Below are 23,513 nucleotides of genomic sequence, written 5' to 3'. Positions count from 1 at the left end.
AACTGACTTTAAAAAAAATCTAAAAAGGCTGGTAAAAGTTAGGCCGGTGTCGCTTTCACTCGCTCGCTCTAGCGAGGAAAGCAAGGCTTGCTGTTAGTCGCTTTTTGGCAGCAATGTCTCCAAAGCCACCAGTTCGCAATTAATCGTTCGCACTTTGAATAAGGCTCGTGAGACTTACCTTATTCAAATAGAATGATTGCTGCCAAAAAGCGTTTAACAAGCAAGCCTTGCTTTCCTCGCTAGAGCGAGCGAGTGAAAGCGACACCGGCCTAACTTTTACCAGCCTTTTTAGCAGTCCTGGTCGCATTTGAAATCGACTTTGTCGAATGGCTGGTGTTCTCCACTGCCTGGCAACGTGGGCACACCACGTGCGTGACGACGCGATCAAGTCGCATCCAAGCAAAGGACAAGGCATAGAAAGCATGTCGATGAACTGTGGATGCACATCCAGTCGGTGACTAAAAGAAATATGGAACGCTTCACGATTTTGCGTGTCATCCTTGCGCAGGGGCCATGCTAATCTTCTCTGTATCGTTCCAATTTTAGTATATGTACTGCCGAAGCAAGTACGCTCACCTCTTGCTTTTGATTCGCTTAAAAAGCTTTCAGATGATTTCGCTTTCAGCTTGTGGTCTCGCAACAGCAGGACACAAGACAACAATTCGGTCTCCAAACGCTTGATATGTGTTGTACGGGGGGGGGGGGATGGAAAAAGCTTTTTCTTCTTCTTCGCTTTCGGTTGATGAGTTAAAAAAGGGATAGCGCGAACGCAGTCCCCACTAACAGAAATTATACGACCGAGTTACCCACATTTGGGGTAATCGCAGAGGTCAACTTCTCCGAAGTGCAATGGTGAAGTCTCGCCCTGGGCCCACCGCCTACGTGATCACGGTGAAGACCCTCGTCAGGTAAGTATGAGTTGGTTGCCTGTCAGCATCTCTCTTCTGGGACCGTGATTCTCTTCGGCTTTGCTCCGTTGCTTTTGTTTGCCTTTTTTGTGTGTGAGCAGAACCTTTCGACGACACTTCAGCAGCTGCTGCTGCTGTTTCTGTGATCACTCACTTACTTCGAAAAAGAACAATGTATGAGTTTGAAAAATGAGAGCAAACAATGCTCAGGCGCACTTACCTTGTATTCAAATAGAATGATGAAGAAGCTTAACCAAGCGCCATATATAGCGGGCTAAATTTTCTTAAGAATGCTGTTTTTATTTCAAGCCAATGGCCTGCAGCAAAGCTCAGTTTCATTCGCTGCCATACATGCTATCATATGATGAGTGATCGCATTCTATTCTTTGAAAGGTAAGTCGCCCTCTATTTGAATAAGGTAAGTCTCACGAGCCTTATTCAAAGTGCGAACGATTAATTGCGAACTGGTGGCTTTGGAAACATTGCTGCCAAAAAGCGACTAACAGCAAGCCTTGCTTTCCTCGCTAGAGCGAGCGAGTGAAAGCGACACCGGCCTAACTTTTACCAGCCTTTTTAGATTTTTTTTAAAGTCAGTTAGATAAATAAATAACTAGAAAGTTTAGAAAATAGCCTAAGTCAGCTAGATCAGTGGCCCCCTGCTGGGAACCACTGATCTAGGCGAGTAGTTAGCTTTTTTTCCCTCCCTAGAATTTTTTTTGGAGTCAGCCTTTTCCCCTTAAGGGAATTAGCTGATTGCCACGTAGAAAGTAGGTCAGGTGAGAATAGCCAGTTAGCTACAGCGAGTCTAGACAGTACGTGACCAGCTTTTAGGGTGTGGTCAAGACAGAATTTAGCTAAATTTTCCTTCAGAAGGAAAATTTAAAACTTGAAAAGCTTGGACTTTGGTAAGTCTTTGTTAATTCTTATATTTAAAATAACATAAACTAAACACCAGCTATACTCATGGGCGACTCTAAGGCCAACGAGTTTAAATATCAAAGAACCTTGGTTGTGCAAGCATCCAGCCAGTCCTGGCTTGATGTAAGCACTTTCATCAGTTTCTTTATGCAAGATGGCTTCCTTGCAAAGTATGGAAAGGAGCTAAAAGCTGTGCGTGCCAAGAGCCTGCGGCAGCACATTTTCACCGTCACGTTCTCAGCTTCTGAGAACGAAACCAAATCCGTGCTGATGGAACAGCTGGCGCTAGACCATCAGTCACCCGTGACCTATTCACACAAGGAAGTAGGTTACGTGATCAAAGTATGGCGACCGATGCCACCATGCGACGTGATCACATTATATCCAGTGCCAGACGAGTGGCATCTGGATTTAATTAATGAGTTTGCTTGCCAAGCAAACTGGGGAAATGTTTACCAGATGGTTAAAGGTAAACACAAGCAGCACCCCACCATCTGCAACGAGTTTCTGCATGTGTACCTGCAGAACACTAAACTCGCCAACATCCCAGATAAGGTGCAGATGTTTGGTGAATGGATCTCCATCACCAAGCCTGGAGAAGGACATTTGCCACTCTGCCAGATTTGCAAAGTCCGGGGACACCTAACATCAAAGTGCCCCACGAAACCGAAGAAGACCCAGGCCAACCCACCTCGAGACCGGGAGTCCAAGGCCGACCCACCCCGAGACCGGGCGCCTAGACAACCCAGGAAACAGGGACGCTCGAGAGAATCCATAAACAGAAGCAACGAACTCTTCTGCCAAAGATCAGAGGCCGCTTTCCTTGCGAGACAGGCCGAGAAGTCCAGACCGCGTTTTGCTGCATCCAGACCAAAAAAAACGTATGTGTCAGATTCGTCGCCAACCAGGCAGCAGCTCGCCTGTCATGTGTGCCGATCAACAGGCCGACACAAACCTGGTTGCAATGCAAGAGAAAAGTTCAGGGAAAAGAGTAGGAAGAGAAAGAACCCCCCCACGAGCGACGATGGCTTTATCACCGTGGGCAAAGGAGGGAAACACAACCCCAAAACCTCCATGCGCAGCATCTTCTCATCAGATGCTGAGATAGTGGATAAGCCCATGTCCAACACAGAGTCCAAGACATCGACTCCAAAAGAACCCTTGCTAAAGCGGAGATCGATTGCCCAACCAGCATCTCCCAGGACGACGAATCCCAGAGACCACGACGCATCCCACGCCAGCTCCAAGGATGCGTCGGTCTCAGTTGACAATGACAACTCGTCAACTGACTCGGAGTCCGTTTCTTCGAGAGAGTCTACGCGGGCTGAACTGACCGGGACCTCTCCTCTCCATCGAAATGTCTTCAGTTCGGTGGATGAGCTCACGGACTCAGACGGCGTCCCATCCAACTACACGGTCTAGTCCAAAACTCTTAAACTTTAATCTGCTTTTTCTCTATCTATAATCATGTTCACAGATACGGAGAGTGACGATTCGGACGCCGGACTGGGCAACCTCAAGGTTGGCTCAATGAACATCAACGGAATATCCAAGAAATTGCGAGATGTCAAACAGTTCTCTACATCTCACAGACTCTCTGTACTGGCAATTCAGGAAACACACAGAATCCCCACCGATCAACTCGAGACGTGGGCTCAACATAACAATTACATAACATATACAAACATAGAACCTGATAGAACCCCCTTCTATGCAGGGACAATGTTCATCGTAAAGAAGGACATACACGATAGGTCCGAAATCACACATCACACAATAGTACAAAATCGAATACATCACCTCAACATCAAATGTGGTAAAAATAACATAAACATATTCAATGCATACCTTCCGCAGAGCAACGGAGAGAGAAAGTCATGCTTTGAACTGCTCTCCGAGGCTATGCTGGAATATGAACATCAACATGTGGTCTTACTTGGTGATTTTAACGTGATCCTTGATCCGTTGGACACTGCTAAGCCGCAATTTTTCTTCACTACACCGGATAAAACAGCACTTAGAACATTAATACATCATAACCAATTGACAGACATATTCAGACAAGAATATCCTTACAAAAGACTGTTCACGCGCCAAAACCACAACAGTAAGACCAGGATAGATAGAATATACATAAATGAACATGCACTTGAAAATTATCATAACATCAAACATGAATACTTCACATCATCAGACCACTGCACATTACCAATAATTCATCTAAAATATCAACAACACACCAAATGGGGTGAATATTCATACAAAATCAATAACAGCATATTAGAATATGCTCACGTCATAACAGAGCTCGAAACGGCTTGGGAAAACTGGACCATAAACGTACCACAAATAGAACCACCAGACATGCTTATAAGGTGGGATCATGGCAAGAAAATGTTGAAAAATCGACTGATTGAACTCTCGCAAGATGTCGCACTCAAGCGTAGAGAAGATTACAATCAAGCGAAAAATATGCTCCACACTCTGGACGCTCATCCAGACCACGTCCTGGAAGATCGTCGCCCGGAATTCTTGGAGAAAATCAACAACTTCTACGATTATAAAGCAGTCGGATCGCAAATCAGATCCAGAACTATCCCAACTAGCGATGAAGAACCATCTAAAAGCTTCTTCAAAGCAGAGGAACAAAATTGTAAAAGTACCTCTATCACTGAGATACACGACGCAAACAACACAACACTCACCAAGAAAGAAGACATTCTCAAAGAAGTACACAGCTTCTACCACTCTCTATGGGGTGTAAAAGACAACATAAACTCTCAAGAACAAAACAACTACTTAAACATTCTTGGAGAGGCCAAAATTGAGGAAGACGCAGCTGAACAAGCGGAACAGCTGATCAGTCTCAAAGAAGTAAAAACCGCCATCGATTCTCTTAACAAGGATTCTGCACCTGGATCAGATGGTCTCGGCTCATTATTCTACCAAAAATGCTGGCATTTCCTGAAACACGACATTCTAGAGATGCTTACAAATTGCTACTTGAGAAAAACAATGACTCCCTCAATGAGAGAAGCAAAAGTGAAGTTAATCTTTAAAAAAGGTGAAAAAGAAAAGCTCAAAAATTGGAGACCGATCTCTCTGCTCAACACAGACTACAAGATCTTGAGCAAAATCCTCTCCAACAGACTCACACCCATGATCACAAACCTGATTTGTCTGAATCAGAAATGTGGACTGCCAAACCGCAGAATAGAGCATGTTACAATGAATATACAAGCTGCCCTGGAAGCTTCTCAAACTCAACACAGGGACTTGTACGTCATGATAACTGACTTTGAAAAAGCTTTCGATAGAGTTAGTCACTCCTTCCTCTATGGAATCTTGAAGAAACTCGGAGTAAAACCAATAATGATGAATTACCTGTCATTAGTTTACCACAAAACAAAAAGCAAAATAGAAATCAATGGAGCTTTAACAAAACGAATAAACGTTAAAAGGGGCATACGACAGGGTTGTCCCCTCAGCATGCTCTATTTCATAATCTGTGCTGACGTTCTCACCCGACGCATAGAGAAAAATCATCTGATCAACGGTTTTCGCTTTTCCAAGCTGACAATCAAAATCCAGCAATATGCGGACGACACCACATTCATCACAAGAGACATTCCATCTCTCAAGGAAATCAACAAAGAACTAGCCATCTACCAGACGATGTCCGGCCAGAAAGTGAACCAGGGAAAGACCCAGATCCTGGCGTCCAAACCTGACCTGGCCCAAAGAGCTCAGCAGCTCTTTCCAGAAGCTGCGATCTTGAACAACGTCAAGATCCTGGGCATCTGGCTAGGCACAAACAAAACACAACTTGACAAGATGAACTGGCAGACCGCCATCAAGAAAACTCAAACGATCGCCAACATCCACAAACCACGAAGACTCTCCCTCTATGGAAAGATCTCGATCATCAACACTCTCTTGATACCCGTCACTTTGCATCTCAGTAGAGTGCTGATGCCAACGAAACAACACATCAAAGAACTAAACAAAATCCTCTTCGACTTCCTCTGGTATCCTTCACCATTCGAACAGCTCCAGAGAAGCAAAACGTTTCCTCCTGTCAAAGATGGAGGCATCAACATGGTGGACATCCAATCAAAATTTCAAACAAGCCGCATCGACAGAATTCGCCACCTCTTCTCACTAGAAGACGCCACCGAAATCTGGCACGAATGGGCCATGTTCAATTTGAGTTACAGAATGAGACACATCAATCCTCATCTGTTCTCCAACAGCATTCCGCATGCCCCAATTCCAAACGAAATGTATGCGGACATCTTCAAGTCCTTTTGCAAACTCAAAGGCTTGAAACACGACTGGGAAAATACTTCCTACAAAAATATCTACATCAACCTGAAAACGCAAAATGAAAAGAAAATTGACAAGATCGATGAAAACGGAAAGAAGATTCCTTGGAATGAGATCCTCTTGAAAAACAAGGGAATCAAACTCTTCCTTCCACCTCACCTATCCTCCATGTCCTTTCGGATTGCACATGGAGGATACAAATGGGGAGACTTTAATAGATCAATACATTCCGACAGAAAAACAAACTGCAAATTCTGCAGAAAACCAGAAGACAATGTGGCCCACGTCCTCACCAAGTGCTCCTTTGCACAAGGAATATGGGAGCGCCTGAAACAACAATATCTTGGCCTAACAAAGGAAGACATAGAAATAACAAAGGACATGATCCTTTACAATCAACTCCCTGGAGGACAAACGAACAACCCGATTCTTTTGACCATGATGAATGTCGCCAAGCACACCATCATCCAAAAGAAGAAATCTCTGGACATAGGCGACACATATATACAGGACACAAAACGGTCCACCATTCAAGCCCTGTGGGTCATCATGACAAAAACGAAAAACATAACACAAAAGCATAACATTCCTTTGTCATCTGACATTTCTACTTTTTCTAAACCTCCTCCTACGGTCAGAAGAAAGAAGAACCAGTCAAGATCCACTCTTCAACCGCCCTCTCAGTCGTCCTCGGTGGTAGGGATGACTGATTGCAGCGGTGGATCTCACTAGAACAGTACGGTCGTAGATCATCTTTGAAGAAGATTAGACAGCCAAGGGCGTAACAACCCACCTTTAACCCGTCCCTCTCACTCATCTCCAACGGCCTGATGCCGGAAGAGTGATTGCAGCGGGAGATCTTTAGCCGTCCCTCTCCGTCGTCCCACTCGCTCTGGGATGGCAGGATTGCAGCGGCCAATTCCATGATGACTCTGGGGTCAGCGAAAGCTACCCTCCCTCTGGCCGCTCCTCTCTGGCATCTCCGCCAAATGAGGTGTCAGACTGCAGTGGCCCGTTTCCTCCAAACAGGTGCCCTTCTTGAAGCGGGCAACAAGAAGATACACACACATAAACAATTACAAATAAAATTAAAATTAACTCTTTGACAAAACGCGCTAGTTCTTGAGCTTGACCCGCCATCTCCTAGACTGCTTCAAGATCAGCAAGAGGAAAGTCGAGATAGGCAGATCAGCTTGAGGCAGCCACTAACCAAACATTTACATCCACAGATTACCATCTACCGCGGTGGGTCCCTTCGGTCGTAGTGAGTCCCTCGCCTCCCTGGTAGGTATCTTCCATGTAAGTATGGTGTGCCTGCTGAGTGTTTGGGTGTGTGGACGGCTCCCGGAGCGGACGCACTAATGATGAGACAGGAAACAAATCCATTCCATATGGACAATTTGTAAACCTGCAAGATGTAGTGGTATCCATCTTGAACTCTGAGCGTTGCGCGAAGAAAAAAAAAAAAAAAAAAAAAAAACCCTCTGAGCATTGCTTGCTCACATTTATTAAACTAATGCAAGACATTTATTAAACTAATGCAAGACTCTGCATGTCACGTGCCGCTTGAAGCCGGCCGGTCAGTCAGTTGGTTTGTTCACGACTCGCGACGAAAAGAAGTTTGTGTCTGCGTAGGAGAACATCACATGTTTGACAAGGTGAGTCGCATTATTGGCACAGCTGTGCTGGCTGAATTGCTCAGCACAGGAACTTTTATTCAATAGAGAGTCATTGCAGAACACGCGACAACAAGCGAAAAATTTGCAACACCACACACACGTACGCGAGAGAGTAGATAACATCGGCGCAATGAATGAAAATGAACAGAAAATGACATATGATACACACGACGACCAATAAAACACAAGAAATGAGACCGACGAACAACGAAAGCCATGATTCGCATTTTCAATGATTGATTGTTCATTTATCCCACCCGAAGGTGGGATGTGGGCCGAACCCGGAGGTACTGCAATACCGGGACAACCCGTGGGTGCGACAAAGCGAGCTTTGAATCGACACCCCGTCTTCAAACATACATTTAATACAAGAGCCCAGCGATGCTGGGCGTCCCAGGTATTAAACTGAGAAGAACAGATACTACACTTGATCTTAGCTCTTGAGAGCCGAGAAGCGATAAAGCAATGCTCCACGACGTCGACGTTTAGACATCGCGGCGGCGCTTTCGGTCCGCCGGCCGGCAGTCCTGGTCGCATTTGAAATCGACTTTGTCGAATGGCTGGTGTTCTCCACTGCCTGGCAACGTGGGCACACCACGTGCGTGACGACGCGATCAAGTCGCATCCAAGCAAAGGACAAGGCATAGAAAGCATGTCGATGAACTGTGGATGCACATCCAGTCGGTGACTAAAAGAAATATGGAACGCTTCACGATTTTGCGTGTCATCCTTGCGCAGGGGCCATGCTAATCTTCTCTGTATCGTTCCAATTTTAGTATATGTACTGCCGAAGCAAGTACGCTCACCTCTTGCTTTTGATTCGCTTAAAAAGCTTTCAGATGATTTCGCTTTCAGCTTGTGGTCTCGCAACAGCAGGACACAAGACAACAATTCGGTCTCCAAACGCTTGATATGTGTTGTACGGGGGGGGGGGGATGGAAAAAGCTTTTTCTTCTTCTTCGCTTTCGGTTGATGAGTTAAAAAAGGGATAGCGCGAACGCAGTCCCCACTAACAGAAATTATACGACCGAGTTACCCACATTTGGGGTAATCGCAGAGGTCAACTTCTCCGAAGTGCAATGGTGAAGTCTCGCCCTGGGCCCACCGCCTACGTGATCACGGTGAAGACCCTCGTCAGGTAAGTATGAGTTGGTTGCCTGTCAGCATCTCTCTTCTGGGACCGTGATTCTCTTCGGCTTTGCTCCGTTGCTTTTGTTTGCCTTTTTTGTGTGTGAGCAGAACCTTTCGACGACACTTCAGCAGCTGCTGCTGCTGTTTCTGTGATCACTCACTTACTTCGAAAAAGAACAATGTATGAGTTTGAAAAATGAGAGCAAACAATGCTCAGGCGCACTTACCTTGTATTCAAATAGAATGATGAAGAAGCTTAACCAAGCGCCATATATAGCGGGCTAAATTTTCTTAAGAATGCTGTTTTTATTTCAAGCCAATGGCCTGCAGCAAAGCTCAGTTTCATTCGCTGCCATACATGCTATCATATGATGAGTGATCGCATTCTATTCTTTGAAAGGTAAGTCGCCCTCTGAGCATTGCTTGCTCACATTTATTAAACTAATGCAAGACATTTATTAAACTAATGCAAGACTCTGCATGTCACGTGCCGCTTGAAGCCGGCCGGTCAGTCAGTTGGTTTGTTCACGACTCGCGACGAAAAGAAGTTTGTGTCTGCGTAGGAGAACATCACATGTTTGACAAGGTGAGTCGCATTATTGGCACAGCTGTGCTGGCTGAATTGCTCAGCACAGGAACTTTTATTCAATAGAGAGTCATTGCAGAACACGCGACAACAAGCGAAAAATTTGCAACACCACACACACGTACGCGAGAGAGTAGATAACATCGGCGCAATGAATGAAAATGAACAGAAAATGACATATGATACACACGACGACCAATAAAACACAAGAAATGAGACCGACGAACAACGAAAGCCATGATTCGCATTTTCAATGATTGATTGTTCATTTATCCCACCCGAAGGTGGGATGTGGGCCGAACCCGGAGGTACTGCAATACCGGGACAACCCGTGGGTGCGACAAAGCGAGCTTTGAATCGACACCCCGTCTTCAAACATACATTTAATACAAGAGCCCAGCGATGCTGGGCGTCCCAGGTATTAAACTGAGAAGAACAGATACTACACTTGATCTTAGCTCTTGAGAGCCGAGAAGCGATAAAGCAATGCTCCACGACGTCGACGTTTAGACATCGCGGCGGCGCTTTCGGTCCGCCGGCCGGCAGTCCTGGTCGCATTTGAAATCGACTTTGTCGAATGGCTGGTGTTCTCCACTGCCTGGCAACGTGGGCACACCACGTGCGTGACGACGCGATCAAGTCGCATCCAAGCAAAGGACAAGGCATAGAAAGCATGTCGATGAACTGTGGATGCACATCCAGTCGGTGACTAAAAGAAATATGGAACGCTTCACGATTTTGCGTGTCATCCTTGCGCAGGGGCCATGCTAATCTTCTCTGTATCGTTCCAATTTTAGTATATGTACTGCCGAAGCAAGTACGCTCACCTCTTGCTTTTGATTCGCTTAAAAAGCTTTCAGATGATTTCGCTTTCAGCTTGTGGTCTCGCAACAGCAGGACACAAGACAACAATTCGGTCTCCAAACGCTTGATATGTGTTGTACGGGGGGGGGGGGATGGAAAAAGCTTTTTCTTCTTCTTCGCTTTCGGTTGATGAGTTAAAAAAGGGATAGCGCGAACGCAGTCCCCACTAACAGAAATTATACGACCGAGTTACCCACATTTGGGGTAATCGCAGAGGTCAACTTCTCCGAAGTGCAATGGTGAAGTCTCGCCCTGGGCCCACCGCCTACGTGATCACGGTGAAGACCCTCGTCAGGTAAGTATGAGTTGGTTGCCTGTCAGCATCTCTCTTCTGGGACCGTGATTCTCTTCGGCTTTGCTCCGTTGCTTTTGTTTGCCTTTTTTGTGTGTGAGCAGAACCTTTCGACGACACTTCAGCAGCTGCTGCTGCTGTTTCTGTGATCACTCACTTACTTCGAAAAAGAACAATGTATGAGTTTGAAAAATGAGAGCAAACAATGCTCAGGCGCACTTACCTTGTATTCAAATAGAATGATGAAGAAGCTTAACCAAGCGCCATATATAGCGGGCTAAATTTTCTTAAGAATGCTGTTTTTATTTCAAGCCAATGGCCTGCAGCAAAGCTCAGTTTCATTCGCTGCCATACATGCTATCATATGATGAGTGATCGCATTCTATTCTTTGAAAGGTAAGTCGCCCTCTGAGCATTGCTTGCTCACATTTATTAAACTAATGCAAGACATTTATTAAACTAATGCAAGACTCTGCATGTCACGTGCCGCTTGAAGCCGGCCGGTCAGTCAGTTGGTTTGTTCACGACTCGCGACGAAAAGAAGTTTGTGTCTGCGTAGGAGAACATCACATGTTTGACAAGGTGAGTCGCATTATTGGCACAGCTGTGCTGGCTGAATTGCTCAGCACAGGAACTTTTATTCAATAGAGAGTCATTGCAGAACACGCGACAACAAGCGAAAAATTTGCAACACCACACACACGTACGCGAGAGAGTAGATAACATCGGCGCAATGAATGAAAATGAACAGAAAATGACATATGATACACACGACGACCAATAAAACACAAGAAATGAGACCGACGAACAACGAAAGCCATGATTCGCATTTTCAATGATTGATTGTTCATTTATCCCACCCGAAGGTGGGATGTGGGCCGAACCCGGAGGTACTGCAATACCGGGACAACCCGTGGGTGCGACAAAGCGAGCTTTGAATCGACACCCCGTCTTCAAACATACATTTAATACAAGAGCCCAGCGATGCTGGGCGTCCCAGGTATTAAACTGAGAAGAACAGATACTACACTTGATCTTAGCTCTTGAGAGCCGAGAAGCGATAAAGCAATGCTCCACGACGTCGACGTTTAGACATCGCGGCGGCGCTTTCGGTCCGCCGGCCGGCAGTCCTGGTCGCATTTGAAATCGACTTTGTCGAATGGCTGGTGTTCTCCACTGCCTGGCAACGTGGGCACACCACGTGCGTGACGACGCGATCAAGTCGCATCCAAGCAAAGGACAAGGCATAGAAAGCATGTCGATGAACTGTGGATGCACATCCAGTCGGTGACTAAAAGAAATATGGAACGCTTCACGATTTTGCGTGTCATCCTTGCGCAGGGGCCATGCTAATCTTCTCTGTATCGTTCCAATTTTAGTATATGTACTGCCGAAGCAAGTACGCTCACCTCTTGCTTTTGATTCGCTTAAAAAGCTTTCAGATGATTTCGCTTTCAGCTTGTGGTCTCGCAACAGCAGGACACAAGACAACAATTCGGTCTCCAAACGCTTGATATGTGTTGTACGGGGGGGGGGGGATGGAAAAAGCTTTTTCTTCTTCTTCGCTTTCGGTTGATGAGTTAAAAAAGGGATAGCGCGAACGCAGTCCCCACTAACAGAAATTATACGACCGAGTTACCCACATTTGGGGTAATCGCAGAGGTCAACTTCTCCGAAGTGCAATGGTGAAGTCTCGCCCTGGGCCCACCGCCTACGTGATCACGGTGAAGACCCTCGTCAGGTAAGTATGAGTTGGTTGCCTGTCAGCATCTCTCTTCTGGGACCGTGATTCTCTTCGGCTTTGCTCCGTTGCTTTTGTTTGCCTTTTTTGTGTGTGAGCAGAACCTTTCGACGACACTTCAGCAGCTGCTGCTGCTGTTTCTGTGATCACTCACTTACTTCGAAAAAGAACAATGTATGAGTTTGAAAAATGAGAGCAAACAATGCTCAGGCGCACTTACCTTGTATTCAAATAGAATGATGAAGAAGCTTAACCAAGCGCCATATATAGCGGGCTAAATTTTCTTAAGAATGCTGTTTTTATTTCAAGCCAATGGCCTGCAGCAAAGCTCAGTTTCATTCGCTGCCATACATGCTATCATATGATGAGTGATCGCATTCTATTCTTTGAAAGGTAAGTCGCCCTCTGAGCATTGCTTGCTCACATTTATTAAACTAATGCAAGACATTTATTAAACTAATGCAAGACTCTGCATGTCACGTGCCGCTTGAAGCCGGCCGGTCAGTCAGTTGGTTTGTTCACGACTCGCGACGAAAAGAAGTTTGTGTCTGCGTAGGAGAACATCACATGTTTGACAAGGTGAGTCGCATTATTGGCACAGCTGTGCTGGCTGAATTGCTCAGCACAGGAACTTTTATTCAATAGAGAGTCATTGCAGAACACGCGACAACAAGCGAAAAATTTGCAACACCACACACACGTACGCGAGAGAGTAGATAACATCGGCGCAATGAATGAAAATGAACAGAAAATGACATATGATACACACGACGACCAATAAAACACAAGAAATGAGACCGACGAACAACGAAAGCCATGATTCGCATTTTCAATGATTGATTGTTCATTTATCCCACCCGAAGGTGGGATGTGGGCCGAACCCGGAGGTACTGCAATACCGGGACAACCCGTGGGTGCGACAAAGCGAGCTTTGAATCGACACCCCGTCTTCAAACATACATTTAATACAAGAGCCCAGCGATGCTGGGCGTCCCAGGTATTAAACTGAGAAGAACAGATACTACACTTGATCTTAGCTCTTGAGAGCCGAGAAGCGATAAAGCAATGCTCCACGACGTCGACGTTTAGACATCGCGGCGGCGCTTTCGGTCCGCCGGCCGGCAGTCCTGGTCGCATTTGAAATCGACTTTGTCGAATGGCTGGTGTTCTCCACTGCCTGGCAACGTGGGCACACCACGTGCGTGACGACGCGATCAAGTCGCATCCAAGCAAAGGACAAGGCATAGAAAGCATGTCGATGAACTGTGGATGCACATCCAGTCGGTGACTAAAAGAAATATGGAACGCTTCACGATTTTGCGTGTCATCCTTGCGCAGGGGCCATGCTAATCTTCTCTGTATCGTTCCAATTTTAGTATATGTACTGCCGAAGCAAGTACGCTCACCTCTTGCTTTTGATTCGCTTAAAAAGCTTTCAGATGATTTCGCTTTCAGCTTGTGGTCTCGCAACAGCAGGACACAAGACAACAATTCGGTCTCCAAACGCTTGATATGTGTTGTACGGGGGGGGGGGGATGGAAAAAGCTTTTTCTTCTTCTTCGCTTTCGGTTGATGAGTTAAAAAAGGGATAGCGCGAACGCAGTCCCCACTAACAGAAATTATACGACCGAGTTACCCACATTTGGGGTAATCGCAGAGGTCAACTTCTCCGAAGTGCAATGGTGAAGTCTCGCCCTGGGCCCACCGCCTACGTGATCACGGTGAAGACCCTCGTCAGGTAAGTATGAGTTGGTTGCCTGTCAGCATCTCTCTTCTGGGACCGTGATTCTCTTCGGCTTTGCTCCGTTGCTTTTGTTTGCCTTTTTTGTGTGTGAGCAGAACCTTTCGACGACACTTCAGCAGCTGCTGCTGCTGTTTCTGTGATCACTCACTTACTTCGAAAAAGAACAATGTATGAGTTTGAAAAATGAGAGCAAACAATGCTCAGGCGCACTTACCTTGTATTCAAATAGAATGATGAAGAAGCTTAACCAAGCGCCATATATAGCGGGCTAAATTTTCTTAAGAATGCTGTTTTTATTTCAAGCCAATGGCCTGCAGCAAAGCTCAGTTTCATTCGCTGCCATACATGCTATCATATGATGAGTGATCGCATTCTATTCTTTGAAAGGTAAGTCGCCCTCTATTTGAATAAGGTAAGTCTCACGAGCCTTATTCACTGCGAACGATTAATTGCGACCTGGTGGCTTTGGAGACATTGCTGCCAAAAAGCGACTAACAGCAAGCCTTGCTTTCCTCGCTAGAGCGAGCGAGTGAAAGCGACACCGGCCTAACTTTTACCAGCCTTTTTAGATTTTTTTTAAAGTCAGTTAGATAAATAAATAACTAGAAAGTTTAGAAAATAGCCTAAGTCAGCTAGATCAGTGGCCCCCTGCTGGGAACCACTGATCTAGGCGAGTAGTTAGCCTTTTTTCCCTCCCTAGATTTTTTTTGGAGTCAGCCCTTTCCCCTTAAGGGAATTAGCTGATTGCCACGTAGAAAGTAGGTCAGGTGAGAATAGCCAGTTAGCTACAGCGAGTCTAGACAGTACGTGACCAGCTTTTAGGGTGTGGTCAAGACAGAATTTAGCTAAATTTTCCTTCAGAAGGAAAATTTAAAACTTGAAAAGCTTGGACTTTGGTAAGTCTTTGTTAATTCTTATATTTAAAATAACATAAACTAAACACCAGCTATACTCATGGGCGACTCTAAGGCCAACGAGTTTAAATATCAAAGAACCTTGGTTGTGCAAGCATCCAGCCAGTCCTGGCTTGATGTAAGCACTTTCATCAGTTTCTTTATGCAAGATGGCTTCCTTGCAAAGTATGGAAAGGAGCTAAAAGCTGTGCGTGCCAAGAGCCTGCGGCAGCACATTTTCACCGTCACGTTCTCAGCTTCTGAGAACGAAACCAAATCCGTGCTGATGGAACAGCTGGCGCTAGACCATCAGTCACCCGTGACCTATTCACACAAGGAAGTAGGTTACGTGATCAAAGTATGGCGACCGATGCCACCATGCGACGTGATCACATTATATCCAGTGCCAGACGAGTGGCATCTGGATTTAATTAATGAGTTTGCTTGCCAAGCAAACTGGGGAAATGTTTACCAGATGGTTAAAGGTAAACACAAGCAGCACCCCACCATCTGCAACGAGTTTCTGCATGTGTACCTGCAGAACACTAAACTCGCTAACATCCCAGATAAGGTGCAGATGTTTGGTGAATGGATCTCCATCACCAAGCCTGGAGAGGGACATTTGCCACTCTGCCAAATATGCAAAGTCCGGGGCCACCTAACTTCCAAATGCCCCACGAAGCCGAAGAAGACCCAGGCCAACCCACCTCGAGACCGGGAGTCCAAGGCCGACCCACCCCGAGACCGGGCGCCTAGACAACCCAGGAAACAGGGACGCTCGAGAGAATCCATAAACAGAAGCAACGAACTCTTCTGCCAAAGATCAGAGGCCGCTTTCCTTGCGAGACAGGCCGAGAAGTCCAGACCGCGTTTTGCTGCATCCAGACCAAAAAAAACGTATGTGTCAGATTCGTCGCCAACCAGGCAGCAGCTCGCCTGTCATGTGTGCCGATCAACAGGCCGACACAAACCTGGTTGCAATGCAAGAGAAAAGTTCAGGGAAAAGAGTAGGAAGAGAAAGAACCCCCCCACGAGCGACGATGGCTTTATCACCGTGGGCAAAGGAGGGAAACACAACCCCAAAACCTCCATGCGCAGCATCTTCTCATCAGATGCTGAGATAGTGGATAAGCCCATGTCCAACACAGAGTCCAAGACATCGACTCCAAAAGAACCCTTGCTAAAGCGGAGATCGATTGCCCAACCAGCATCTCCCAGGACGACGAATCCCAGAGACCACGACGCATCCCACGCCAGCTCCAAGGATGCGTCGGTCTCAGTTGACAATGACAACTCGTCAACTGACTCGGAGTCCGTTTCTTCGAGAGAGTCTACGCGGGCTGAACTGACCGGGACCTCTCCTCTCCATCGAAATGTCTTCAGTTCGGTGGATGAGCTCACGGACTCAGACGGCGTCCCATCCAACTACACGGTCTAGTCCAAAACTCTTAAACTTTAATCTGCTTTTTCTCTATCTATAATCATGTTCACAGATACGGAGAGTGACGATTCGGACGCCGGACTGGGCAACCTCAAGGTTGGCTCAATGAACATCAACGGAATATCCAAGAAATTGCGAGATGTCAAACAGTTCTTTACATCTCACAGACTCTCTGTACTGGCAATTCAGGAAACACACAGAATCCCCACCGATCAACTCGAGACGTGGGCTCAACATAACAATTACATAACATATACAAACATAGAACCTGATAGAACCCCCTTCTATGCAGGGACAATGTTCATCGTAAAGAAGGACATACACGATAGGTCCGAAATCACACATCACACAATAGTACAAAATCGAATACATCACCTCAACATCAAATGTGGTAAAAATAACATAAACATATTCAATGCATACCTTCCGCAGACCAACGGAGAGAGAAAGTCATGCTTTGAACTGCTCTCCGAGGCTATGCTGGAATATGAACATCAACATGTGGTCTTACTTGGTGATTTTAACGTGATCCTTGATCCGTTGGACACTGCTAAGCCGCAATTTTTCTTCACTACACCGGATAAAACAGCACTTAGAACATTAATACATCATAACCAATTGACAGACATATTCAGACAAGAATATCCTTACAAAAGACTGTTCACGCGCCAAAACCACAACAGTAAGACCAGGATAGATAGAATATACATAAATGAACATGCACTTGAAAATTATCATAACATCAAACATGAATACTTCACATCATCAGACCACTGCACATTACCAATAATTCATCTAAAATATCAACAACACACCAAATGGGGTGAATATTCATACAAAATCAATAACAGCATATTAGAATATGCTCACGTCATAACAGAGCTCGAAACGGCTTGGGAAAACTGGACCATAAACGTACCACAAATAGAACCACCAGACATGCTTATAAGGTGGGACCATGGCAAGAAAATGTTGAAAAATCGACTGATTGAACTCTCGCAAGATGTCGCACTCAAGCGTAGAGAAGATTACAATCAAGCGAAAAATATGCTCCACACTCTGGACGCTCATCCAGACCACGTCCTGGAAAATCGTCGCCCGGAATTCTTGGAGAAAATCAACAACTTCTACGATTATAAAGCAGTCGGATCGCAAATCAGATCCAGAACTATCCCAACTAGCGATGAAGAGCCATCTAAAAGCTTCTTCAAAGCAGAGGAACAAAATTGTAAAAGTACCTCTATCACTGAGATACACGACGCCAACAACACAACACTCACCAAGAAAGAAGACATTCTCAAAGAAGTACACAGCTTCTACCACTCCCTATGGGGTGTAAAAGACAACATAAACTCTCAAGAACAAAACAACTACTTAAACATTCTTGGAGAGGCCAAAATTGAGGAAGACGCAGCTGAACAAGCGGAACAGCTGATCAGTCTCAAAGAAGTAAAAACCGCCATCGATTCTCTTAACAAGGATTCTGCACCTGGATCAGATGGTCTCGGATCATTATTCTACCAAAAATGCTGGCATTTCCTGAAACACGACATTCTAGAGATGCTTACAAATTGCTACTTGAGAAAAACAATGACTCCCTCAATGAGAGAAGCAAAAGTGAAGTTAATCTTTAAAAAAGGTGAAAAAGAAAAGCTCAAAAATTGGAGACCGATCTCTCTGCTCAACACAGACTACAAGATCTTGAGCAAAATCCTCTCCAACAGACTCACACCCATGATCACAAACCTGATTTGTCCGAATCAGAAATGTGGACTGCCAAACCGCAGAATAGAGCATGTTACAATGAATATACAAGCTGCCCTGGAAGCTTCTCAAACTCAACACAGGGACTTGTACGTCATGATAACTGACTTTGAAAAAGCTTTCGATAGAGTTAGTCACTCCTTCCTCTATGGAATCTTGAAGAAACTCGGAGTAAAACCAATAATGATGAATTACCTGTCATTAGTTTACCACAAAACAAAAAGCAAAATAGAAATCAATGGAGCTTTAACAAAACGAATAAACGTTAAAAGGGGCATACGACAGGGTTGTCCCCTCAGCATGCTCTATTTCATAATCTGTGCTGACGTTCTCACCCGACGCATAGAGAAAAATCATCTGATCAACGGTTTTCGCTTTTCCAAGCTGACAATCAAAATCCAGCAATATGCGGACGACACCACATTCATCACAAGAGACATTCCATCTCTCAAGGAAATCAACAAAGAACTAGCCATCTACCAGACGATGTCCGGCCAGAAAGTGAACCAGGGAAAGACCCAGATCCTGGCGTCCAAACCTGACCTGGCCCAAAGAGCTCAGCAACTCTTTCCAGAAGCTGCGATCTTGAACAACGTCAAGATCCTGGGCATCTGGCTAGGCACAAACAAAACACAACTTGACAAGATGAACTGGCAGACCGCCATCAAAAAAACTCAAACGATCGCCAACATCCACAAACCACGAAGACTCTCCCTCTATGGAAAGATCTCGATCATCAACACTCTCTTGGTACCCGTCACTTTGCATCTCAGTAGAGTGCTGATGCCAACGAAACAACACATCAAAGAACTAAACAAAATCCTATTCGACTTCCTCTGGTATCCCTCACTATTCGAACAGCTCCAGAGAAGCAAGACGTTTCCTCCTGTTAAAGATGGAGGCATCAACATGGTGGACATCCAATCAAAATTTCAAACAAGCCGCATCGACAGAATTCGCCACCTCTTCTCACTAGAAGACGCCACCGAAATCTGGCACGAATGGGCCATGTTCAATTTGAGTTACAGAATGAGACACATTAATCCTCATCTGTTCTCCAACAGCATTCCGCATGCCCCAATTCCAAACGAAATGTATGCGGACATCTTCAAGTCCTTTTGCAAACTCAAAGGCTTGAAACACGACTGGGAAAACACTTCCTACAAAAATATCTACATCAATCTGAAAACGCAAAATGAAAAGAAAATTGACAAGATTGATGAAAACGGAAAGAAGATTCCTTGGAATGAGATCCTCTTGAAAAACAAGGGAATCAAACTCTTCCTTCCACCTCACCTATCCTCCATGTCCTTTCGGATTGCACATGGAGGATACAAATGGGGAGATTTTAATAGATCAATACACTCCGACAGAAAAACAAACTGCAAATTCTGCAGAAAACCAGAAGACAATGTGACCCACGTCCTCACCAAGTGCTCCTTTGCACAAGGAATATGGGAGCGCCTGAAACAACAATATCTTGGCCTAACCAAGGAAGACATAGAAATAACAAAGGACATGATCCTCCACAACCAAATCCCTGACGGACAGAAGAACAATCCGATTCTTTTGACCATGATGAATGTCGCCAAACACACCATCATCCAAAAGAAGATATCTCTGGACATAGGCGACACATATATACAGGACACAAAACGGTCCACCATTCAAGCCCTGTGGGTCATCATGACAAAAACGAAAAACATAACACAAAAGCATAACATTCCTTTGTCATCTGACATTTCTACTCCTTCCAAACCTCCTCCTACGGTCAGAAGAAAGAAGAACCAGTCGAGATCCACTCTTCAACCGCCCTCTCAGTCGTCCTCGGTGGTAGGGATGACTGATTGCAGCGGTGGATCTCACTAGAACAGTACGGTCGTAGATCATCTTTGAAGAAGATTAGACAGCCAAGGGCGTAACAACCCACCTTTAACCCGTCCCTCTCACTCATCTCCAACGGCCTGATGCCGGAAGAGTGATTGCAGCGGGAGATCTTTAACCGTCCCTCTCCGTCGTCCCACTCGCTCTGGGATGACAGGATTGCAGCGGCCCATTCCAAGACGACTCTGGGGTCAGCGAAAGCTACCCTCCCTCTGGCCGCTCCTCTCTGGCATCTCCGCCAAATGAGGTGTCAGACTGCGGTGGCCCGTTTTCTCCAAACAGGTGCCCTTCTTGAAGCGGGCAACAAGAAGATACACACACACAAACAATTTCAAATAAAATTAAAATTAACTCTCTACCAAAATGCGCTAGTTCTTGAGCTTGACCCGCCTTCTCCTAGACTGCTCCAAGATCAGCAAGAGGAAAGTTGAGACAGGCAGATCAGCTTGAGGCAGCCACTAACCAAACATTTACATCCACAGATTACCATCTACCGCGGTGGGTCCCTTCGGTCGTAGTGAGTCCCTCGCCTCCCTGGTAGGTATCTTCCATGTAAGTATGGTGTGCCTGCTGAGTGTTTGGGTGTGTGGACGGCTCCCGGAGCGGACGCACTAATGATGAGACAGGAAACAAATCCATTCCATATGGACAATTTGTAAACCTGCAAGATGTAGTGGTATCCATCTTGAACTCTGAGCGTTGCGCGAAAAAAAAAAAAAAAAAAAAAAAAAACCCTCTGAGCATTGCTTGCTCACATTTATTAAACTAATGCAAGACATTTATTAAACTAATGCAAGACTCTGCATGTCACGTGCCGCTTGAAGCCGGCCGGTCAGTCAGTTGGTTTGTTCACGACTCGCGACGAAAAGAAGTTTGTGTCTGCGTAGGAGAACATCACATGTTTGACAAGGTGAGTCGCATTATTGGCACAGCTGTGCTGGCTGAATTGCTCAGCACAGGAACTTTTATTCAATAGAGAGTCATTGCAGAACACGCGACAACAAGCGAAAAATTTGCAACACCACACACACGTACGCGAGAGAGTAGATAACATCGGCGCAATGAATGAAAATGAACAGAAAATGACATATGATACACACGACGACCAATAAAACACAAGAAATGAGACCGACGAACAACGAAAGCCATGATTCGCATTTTCAATGATTGATTGTTCATTTATCCCACCCGAAGGTGGGATGTGGGCCGAACCCGGAGGTACTGCAATACCGGGACAACCCGTGGGTGCGACAAAGCGAGCTTTGAATCGACACCCCGTCTTCAAACATACATTTAATACAAGAGCCCAGCGATGCTGGGCGTCCCAGGTATTAAACTGAGAAGAACAGATACTACACTTGATCTTAGCTCTTGAGAGCCGAGAAGCGATAAAGCAATGCTCCACGACGTCGACGTTTAGACATCGCGGCGGCGCTTTCGGTCCGCCGGCCGGCAGTCCTGGTCGCATTTGAAATCGACTTTGTCGAATGGCTGGTGTTCTCCACTGCCTGGCAACGTGGGCACACCACGTGCGTGACGACGCGATCAAGTCGCATCCAAGCAAAGGACAAGGCATAGAAAGCATGTCGATGAACTGTGGATGCACATCCAGTCGGTGACTAAAAGAAATATGGAACGCTTCACGATTTTGCGTGTCATCCTTGCGCAGGGGCCATGCTAATCTTCTCTGTATCGTTCCAATTTTAGTATATGTACTGCCGAAGCAAGTACGCTCACCTCTTGCTTTTGATTCGCTTAAAAAGCTTGCAGATGATGTCGCTTTCAGCTTGTGGTCTCGCAACAGCAGGACACAAGACAACAATTCGGTCTCCAAACGCTTGATATGTGTTGTACGGGGGGGGGGGGGGATGGAAAAAGCTTTTTCTTCTTCTTCGCTTTCGGTTGATGAGTTAAAAAAGGGATAGCGCGAACGCAGTCCCCACTAACAGAAATTATACGACCGAGTTACCCACATTTGGGGTAATCGCAGAGGTCAACTTCTCCGAAGTGCAATGGTGAAGTCTCGCCCTGGGCCCACCGCCTACGTGATCACGGTGAAGACCCTCGTCAGGTAAGTATGAGTTGGTTGCCTGTCAGCATCTCTCTTCTGGGACCGTGATTCTCTTCGGCTTTGCTCCGTTGCTTTTGTTTGCCTTTTTTGTGTGTGAGCAGAACCTTTCGACGACACTTCAGCAGCTGCTGCTGCTGTTTCTGTGATCACTCACTTACTTCGAAAAAGAACAATGTATGAGTTTGAAAAATGAGAGCAAACAATGCTCAGGCGCACTTACCTTGTATTCAAATAGAATGATGAAGAAGCTTAACCAAGCGCCATATATAGCGGGCTAAATTTTCTTAAGAATGCTGTTTTTATTTCAAGCCAATGGCCTGCAGCAAAGCTCAGTTTCATTCGCTGCCATACATGCTATCATATGATGAGTGATCGCATTCTATTCTTTGAAAGGTAAGTCGCCCTCTGAGCATTGCTTGCTCACATTTATTAAACTAATGCAAGACATTTATTAAACTAATGCAAGACTCTGCATGTCACGTGCCGCTTGAAGCCGGCCGGTCAGTCAGTTGGTTTGTTCACGACTCGCGACGAAAAGAAGTTTGTGTCTGCGTAGGAGAACATCACATGTTTGACAAGGTGAGTCGCATTATTGGCACAGCTGTGCTGGCTGAATTGCTCAGCACAGGAACTTTTATTCAATAGAGAGTCATTGCAGAACACGCGACAACAAGCGAAAAATTTGCAACACCACACACACGTACGCGAGAGAGTAGATAACATCGGCGCAATGAATGAAAATGAACAGAAAATGACATATGATACACACGACGACCAATAAAACACAAGAAATGAGACCGACGAACAACGAAAGCCATGATTCGCATTTTCAATGATTGATTGTTCATTTATCCCACCCGAAGGTGGGATGTGGGCCGAACCCGGAGGTACTGCAATACCGGGACAACCCGTGGGTGCGACAAAGCGAGCTTTGAATCGACACCCCGTCTTCAAACATACATTTAATACAAGAGCCCAGCGATGCTGGGCGTCCCAGGTATTAAACTGAGAAGAACAGATACTACACTTGATCTTAGCTCTTGAGAGCCGAGAAGCGATAAAGCAATGCTCCACGACGTCGACGTTTAGACATCGCGGCGGCGCTTTCGGTCCGCCGGCCGGCAGTCCTGGTCGCATTTGAAATCGACTTTGTCGAATGGCTGGTGTTCTCCACTGCCTGGCAACGTGGGCACACCACGTGCGTGACGACGCGATCAAGTCGCATCCAAGCAAAGGACAAGGCATAGAAAGCATGTCGATGAACTGTGGAT

At 45.7% G+C, this 23,513-nt stretch overlaps 18 non-coding genes across 18 annotated transcripts; all 18 read right to left on the bottom strand.

The window, feature by feature from the left end:
* Positions 1–463: 463 nt before the first annotated feature.
* On the bottom strand, positions 464–570 carry LOC145772960 (U6 spliceosomal RNA). Its single transcript, XR_014289386.1, has one exon. It is a non-coding gene; the product is annotated as a U6 spliceosomal RNA (small nuclear RNA).
* A 183-nt stretch (positions 571–753) lies between these two features.
* On the bottom strand, positions 754–916 carry LOC145773440 (U1 spliceosomal RNA). The gene has a single exon (XR_014289821.1). It is a non-coding gene; the product is annotated as a U1 spliceosomal RNA (small nuclear RNA).
* Positions 917–8,096: 7,180 nt separating this feature from the next.
* Positions 8,097–8,290, bottom strand: LOC145773540 (U2 spliceosomal RNA). The gene has a single exon (XR_014289914.1). It is a non-coding gene; the product is annotated as a U2 spliceosomal RNA (small nuclear RNA).
* Positions 8,291–8,524: 234 nt separating this feature from the next.
* Positions 8,525–8,631, bottom strand: LOC145772959 (U6 spliceosomal RNA). The gene has a single exon (XR_014289385.1). It is a non-coding gene; the product is annotated as a U6 spliceosomal RNA (small nuclear RNA).
* Positions 8,632–8,814: 183 nt separating this feature from the next.
* LOC145773439 (U1 spliceosomal RNA) lies at positions 8,815–8,977 on the bottom strand. Its single transcript, XR_014289820.1, has one exon. It is a non-coding gene; the product is annotated as a U1 spliceosomal RNA (small nuclear RNA).
* Positions 8,978–9,834: 857 nt separating this feature from the next.
* On the bottom strand, positions 9,835–10,028 carry LOC145773539 (U2 spliceosomal RNA). Its single transcript, XR_014289913.1, has one exon. It is a non-coding gene; the product is annotated as a U2 spliceosomal RNA (small nuclear RNA).
* Positions 10,029–10,262: 234 nt separating this feature from the next.
* Positions 10,263–10,369, bottom strand: LOC145772958 (U6 spliceosomal RNA). The gene has a single exon (XR_014289384.1). It is a non-coding gene; the product is annotated as a U6 spliceosomal RNA (small nuclear RNA).
* A 183-nt stretch (positions 10,370–10,552) lies between these two features.
* Positions 10,553–10,715, bottom strand: LOC145773438 (U1 spliceosomal RNA). Its single transcript, XR_014289819.1, has one exon. It is a non-coding gene; the product is annotated as a U1 spliceosomal RNA (small nuclear RNA).
* An 857-nt stretch (positions 10,716–11,572) lies between these two features.
* Positions 11,573–11,766, bottom strand: LOC145773538 (U2 spliceosomal RNA). The gene has a single exon (XR_014289912.1). It is a non-coding gene; the product is annotated as a U2 spliceosomal RNA (small nuclear RNA).
* A 234-nt stretch (positions 11,767–12,000) lies between these two features.
* Positions 12,001–12,107, bottom strand: LOC145772956 (U6 spliceosomal RNA). The gene has a single exon (XR_014289382.1). It is a non-coding gene; the product is annotated as a U6 spliceosomal RNA (small nuclear RNA).
* A 183-nt stretch (positions 12,108–12,290) lies between these two features.
* Positions 12,291–12,453, bottom strand: LOC145773437 (U1 spliceosomal RNA). The gene has a single exon (XR_014289818.1). It is a non-coding gene; the product is annotated as a U1 spliceosomal RNA (small nuclear RNA).
* Positions 12,454–13,310: 857 nt separating this feature from the next.
* Positions 13,311–13,504, bottom strand: LOC145773537 (U2 spliceosomal RNA). Its single transcript, XR_014289911.1, has one exon. It is a non-coding gene; the product is annotated as a U2 spliceosomal RNA (small nuclear RNA).
* A 234-nt stretch (positions 13,505–13,738) lies between these two features.
* Positions 13,739–13,845, bottom strand: LOC145772955 (U6 spliceosomal RNA). The gene has a single exon (XR_014289381.1). It is a non-coding gene; the product is annotated as a U6 spliceosomal RNA (small nuclear RNA).
* A 183-nt stretch (positions 13,846–14,028) lies between these two features.
* LOC145773434 (U1 spliceosomal RNA) lies at positions 14,029–14,191 on the bottom strand. Its single transcript, XR_014289816.1, has one exon. It is a non-coding gene; the product is annotated as a U1 spliceosomal RNA (small nuclear RNA).
* A 7,176-nt stretch (positions 14,192–21,367) lies between these two features.
* Positions 21,368–21,561, bottom strand: LOC145773536 (U2 spliceosomal RNA). The gene has a single exon (XR_014289910.1). It is a non-coding gene; the product is annotated as a U2 spliceosomal RNA (small nuclear RNA).
* A 234-nt stretch (positions 21,562–21,795) lies between these two features.
* LOC145772954 (U6 spliceosomal RNA) lies at positions 21,796–21,902 on the bottom strand. Its single transcript, XR_014289380.1, has one exon. It is a non-coding gene; the product is annotated as a U6 spliceosomal RNA (small nuclear RNA).
* Positions 21,903–22,087: 185 nt separating this feature from the next.
* Positions 22,088–22,250, bottom strand: LOC145773433 (U1 spliceosomal RNA). Its single transcript, XR_014289815.1, has one exon. It is a non-coding gene; the product is annotated as a U1 spliceosomal RNA (small nuclear RNA).
* An 857-nt stretch (positions 22,251–23,107) lies between these two features.
* LOC145773535 (U2 spliceosomal RNA) lies at positions 23,108–23,301 on the bottom strand. Its single transcript, XR_014289909.1, has one exon. It is a non-coding gene; the product is annotated as a U2 spliceosomal RNA (small nuclear RNA).
* Between the last annotated feature and the right edge of the window lie 212 nt (positions 23,302–23,513).

This window comes from Aplidium turbinatum, chromosome 6 (genome assembly GCF_918807975.1).
Source record: "Aplidium turbinatum chromosome 6, kaAplTurb1.1, whole genome shotgun sequence".
Taxonomy (NCBI): Eukaryota; Metazoa; Chordata; class Ascidiacea; order Aplousobranchia; family Polyclinidae; genus Aplidium; species Aplidium turbinatum.
Note: the sequence above shows the minus strand (reverse complement) of the source record. Positions and strands in the feature narration are given on the sequence as shown.